The sequence below is a fragment of the Bison bison genome, unplaced genomic scaffold, assembly GCF_000754665.1.
Source record: "Bison bison bison isolate TAMUID 2011002044 unplaced genomic scaffold, Bison_UMD1.0 scf7180017864038, whole genome shotgun sequence".
NCBI classification, from domain to species: domain Eukaryota; kingdom Metazoa; phylum Chordata; class Mammalia; order Artiodactyla; family Bovidae; genus Bison; species Bison bison.
Window position 1 is genome coordinate 4,570,042 of NW_011494610.1, and position 4,998 is coordinate 4,575,039.

General features: G+C 60.4%; 1 protein-coding gene across 1 annotated transcript in view; it reads left to right on the top strand.

Annotated features, from left to right (window-relative positions):
* Nucleotides 1–4,998, top strand: part of BCAS4 (breast carcinoma amplified sequence 4) — a 57,073-nt gene that overhangs the window by 51,200 nt on the left and 875 nt on the right. The gene's annotated exons all lie outside the window — the stretch shown is intronic.

Sequence of the window (4,998 nt, forward strand, 5' to 3'; positions counted from 1 at the left end):
GAGGCAGCTAGCTGGTTGGTGGGGGTTTGTCAGAAGAGGAACTTGTCAGGGGTGCAACCCGCCAAGGGGGGCCAGCCCCGAAGCATCCACCACCACAAGCAGTGGGTTCTGGGAAGGCGACGCGGCCGCCAGGGGCCTGGGGCCGCCCGCAAGGGGCGCCTCAGCCCAGCCACCGGGAGCTTCCAGATCATCTGATTTTCCAAGAGAAGCTAGCTGGCAGGCTGGTTTTTCTGAGAAATCTGATTTTTTTCAACATGTTTGAAATGAATTCCAGTTTTTAAAAATCATGTAGCCAACCAAGTGTGTGCGTGCGCGTGCGCGCACACACACACACACACACACACACACTGGTGTGTGTCTGGTGTGTGGGCTGCGGGTTTGGGAACGCGGGGGTCCCGGGTGGAAGTGAGGAAGACGTGGGAGGCTGGGCAGACCCGGGAGGGCTTGCCAGGCCCAGCGCCCCGGCTCCAGAGGCCCTCCTCCAGCTGGGGGCTGGGGGGAGGGTGGCAGAGCCCTGGACCTGTGGTCTCAGGTTTCCTCCCATCCGGTTCCCCCCTGCTGGAACCTTCCCGCCCACAGGCTGGGGGCAGGGATGAAGCCTCCTTGCGAACCTGGCCGCCCCTGGAGCAGCATCTTAGCATCAGCTGCAGGCCAGGGTTGGGCAGGGATGCTCTCAGAAGTCCCCTCCGAGATTCTCCAGGATTTGGGTTTGAGGCCCGAGCCTTGTGGGGCAGTGGGCAGGGCTGACCTGGAGCCGGAGAGGCCTGAGTGGACCCCAGCTCCGTGGTTCCCTGGCTCATGTGACCTCTGAGTTGGGGACTGCCCCTCCTGTTGCAGGTCGTCCTGAGAATCCAAGAAAGCATGGGCGTGAGAGCTGGGTTTCCTTGGCTGGGACTGGGGCCGGGCCTCCAGGGTGTGGTCCTGCTCAGCCGGACAGCATCGGGGGTGCCCGGCTGTTTGCAGCTTCGCGCACCAGCCTTCACCTGCCCTTTCCCTGCTGGTTTCCAGGTGCTTCCCTGCACTCCTGCAGATTTATTGTTTGCTTTAGGCAGGATGCTTCGTTGCAAGTGGCAACTGTTCAGGTCAACCTGGTTTAAGAAAAGAAGAGAATCCTGTGGTCTCAGGAACAGAAAAAGCCCCAAGGTAACACTAAGTGTTTGTTGGTCGCTCGGTTGTGTCCGACTCTTGGCGACCCCGTGGACTGTAGCCCGCCAGGCTCCTCTGTCCATGGGATTCTCCAGGCGAGAATACTGGAGTGGGTGCCACGCCCTTCTCCAGGGGATCTTCCCGACCCAGGGATCGAACCCCGGTCTCCTGCATTGCAGGCAGATTCTTCACTGTCTGGGCCACCGGGGGAGCCCAACACTGCCGAGTTAACACTAACCTTGGGCAAAATGTGATTCAGGTGCTCCAGTGATCCTGTCAGGATTCTGTGCTGCTTCACCTCCCAGCTCTGCTCCCCTGCTCCCCTGTGTTGGCTTCTTTCTTGGGCCGAATCGACTGCCAGCATGGGGGCAGAAGTGACCTCCAGGCTCATGGCCCGTCCTCACAGGAACCTAGGAAGGGCCGATGGGGGCAGAAAACATGCCTCTCCCAGTAGCCAGAGCCCCAAGCCTGTTTCTCAACTGGACGATCCTGGGTCATCTGCTCACCCCTGGACCAGTCACGGCCCGGGTGGGTCGGGCCTCCTCTCACCCCTCCTTCAGCTGGGGGGCTGGGGAGGGCAGCGGGGATGGGGAGCTGATACCAGGGACCCCTCAAGACCATCAAGGCACTGATACCCATGCGGGACGTGGAGGCTGGACAGGCTGAGCTAGCATCCCGTGCCCACCCGTCCTCCAAGAGCAGCATCGAGGGCTGGAAGCGGTCACGTTCTGAGCCCCCGGCTCAGCTCGGGTCCCCCCGCCGCCCGGCTGACTGCAGGCCCAGAGCTCCGATGAGCTGTGAGTCACTTTCCCACAAATTTCCTACGTGCCCCAAGAACTTGTCAGGGGCTGGGCCCAGGGCCAGTGTGGAGGGGCGAACTGGCCTCCAGGGTGTCTCTCGCCATCTCCCAGGCTGGGGGTCCCCCATGGAAAAAGGGAGCAAGCTCGTCCGGGATGTCTCGTCCTCGTGAGCCCCTGTGGGGTCCGGGTGAAGGGACTTCCTCTTGCGAGCGCACACGTGGCCATTCTCTAGTAACCCACGGTGTCAGCAGAAGGCTCACCTCTCCGGGCGCCCGCCCCCCTGAATGCAGGAAGGATGCTTCCGCTCCGTCACCAGCAAAGGTGCCGCCACTCTTTGCACCAGACCTTGCTGGAACCAAAGATACGATTTTATTTAAAGCTGCTCGCAGTCCCTCAGGACTCCTTCTCCTTGGTTCCTTCATCGTTATATGGATTTTATCCTTCTTCCAGGAGCCTGTCTCCTTGAGAGAGGAGGCAGAAGCCCCATCCCTGTTGGGAGAACCATTTCAGAAGGAATATGGAGGGACTTCCCTGGGGGTCCACTGCCTAAGATTCCAAGCTCGCAGTGCAAGGGGGCTGGGGTTTGATCCCTGGTCAGGGAACTAGATCCCACATGCCACAGCTAGATCTCGCATGCCGCAACTAAGACCGGCACATCCAGATACATACGATAAATAAATAAATAAATATTCTTAAAAGTACGAAAAGAACGGGGTCAAGAGGCCCGGCATCCCCAGGACAGGGATACCAGCTCTGGCCTGGCCCCTTGCCCTGGGTCCCGAGATCAGGAGAGGAAGGTGCACTTTAGCCCCCATGCCATGCGTCAGGACAAGGGAGCTGGTCTTTTAACTGTCATTACTTGCCTGTTGCGTTTTCTAGACACCACAGTGGTCAGATCTCAGGAGAAAGAGGGTGAGGATTATCTAAAACGATGGCTTATCCACGGACGGCATCCTTGAGGCTGTGAGACAATCTTGGGGCTCCTTTCCCAGCTGTGTTTTGGTCGTGGTGCTATGGGAGGACTCGAGTCCAGTCGCAGGCGTGGGGGGCAGCCTAGGAAGATGCTGCCCAAGTACCTCCCCCACCCCGCCATGCAGGCTGAGCCCAGAGCAGCTGACCCGGCGTTTGCTGGTTAAATGTTCCCTTACGTGAGGCAGACCCTTGGCCAAGGTGACTTGCTTGCTGGTCCCAGCTTTCCAGACGTGGGTGGTGGTGACTCAGGGAGGTATGCAGTCCCTGGACCCCAGGTGAGTTCTACCTCATCTGAAATAAGGTAGATAAGGTATTCTTTGGTGGTTTCTTTCTGCAGCAGAGACAAGCTCTGGTGGGGAGTGGGGAGTTCAGGGCTCAGACATTAGAGTCTGTTCTCTCTCACCCCAAATCCGGCCACTCTCACTTTGAAGGGACGCCTGCCTGTAACAGCTTCCGCTCTGGTCCCCTCTTTCCCCTCCAGTCTGGTTTCTGCTCTTTCTAAAACACATCTCGTTACACATACTCCCTGCCCCCCTCTGTCTCTCTCCTGATCTCTTAGGATAAAGTTCTTAGTACCACCTCCAAGAGCCCACATCATCTGGCCCTGGTTTACAACTTCCTGTCCACATGCTGACCCAGCCTGACTCCAGATGGACCCACCTTGGTGCCCGTGGCCCAGAACACACCCCCAGCACTGTCCACACGGACACGGGGTGTCTGCAGCCTGGCCACCACCCTTCCCACCGCCCCCCACACAGCCCCTCCTAGGTCCTCAGCCCCTGGGAACCTCTGAGCCCTGCATTCCCCGTCACACGTTGGGGGTGTGTTCCCAGTGGCTCCCTTGTCTGCGGATAAGCAGGGAGCCCCTGATGACTGGGGCTGCGTCGTGTTTACAGTGGTGGCCTTGGCCGGGTGCGAGCACGCGTAAGGTAGGAGTTGAGGGGACAGGCGCTCGGAGTTGCAGGTCGGGGGGGTGGCGGGTAAGGCACCTTCCTGGGCTTTGTCTCCCTCGCCCCCCGCCACAGTGGGGAGGGCGGGCCTGGTGTTGCTGCAGGGACAAGCATGGGGCAGGTGAGGGTACACGCAGGGCAGTGTGGGGCTCATGGGGGGCTGAGTTTTGGTGGCGCTGTTATTAACCGTGGACCGGAGCCCCACACCACTCGCTGGCACCTGTGACGGCCGCTGAAGGCTGGGGCAGAGCTGGGACCTGGGGGCCGGAGCTGGGGCCCAGGGGCGGGGCTGAGGCCCAGGGGGCGGGCCTGGGGCGGAGCTATGGCCTGGGGCGGGGCTGGGGCTCGGGGCGGAGCTAGGACCTGGGGGCGGAGGGGGCCTGTAGATTACACAGCAGAGGGAGCTTCGGGTGGGGGTGGGAGGACCAGAAGGTGGTCAGAGGGACCCCAGGGGAGACGTGCAGAACCTCCTCCCTCTGCCCCCTGGACCCCCACATTAATGCCCGTATTTGTCTGCCAGGTACACCTGGGAGCCTTGCAGGACTTCCCTCCTCCGAGCAGGTCACGGGATCAGCCCCAGCTCTAACTGAGAATCACCTGAGAGCTTTGCAATACCCAGGTGCCCGGCCACAACCCAGACCGATGACCTCAGGCTCTGGGGGCGGGGCCTGGGCATAAGCATCCAGGACTCTGGCAGGGGGTCCCCTGTGCAGCCGCGTTTGAGAAGCACTGTTTGGGGCGGTCCTCTGTGAAACCGGTTTGACCCAGAGATGCCTATGTAACCTGTAGGGTTAGGAGAGCTTGGAGACCATTGCTTGATGGAAAATCTCCCCTCCCCAATTTCCCTGCCACAAAGACCCACACGAGACATAAGTAAGCCCTTCTTAAACCATGCATATGGCAAGGCCTTCAGGAGCACAGATGGGCGCTCACAGAACTATCGCCGACCCCAGATCCCCAAGCGGCGGCCTGAGGTGCGGTCTAGACTCCCGGTGCTGCGGGTCCTACATGCCGCTTCCTCGCACTCGGTGGCCTGAGGTGCAGCTGCGTTCTCAGCCATCCTCCCAGAACCCTCTTCCGCCTGTCCTTTCAAACACTACGGAGCTCTGGGCACACGGACCAGCCCTGCC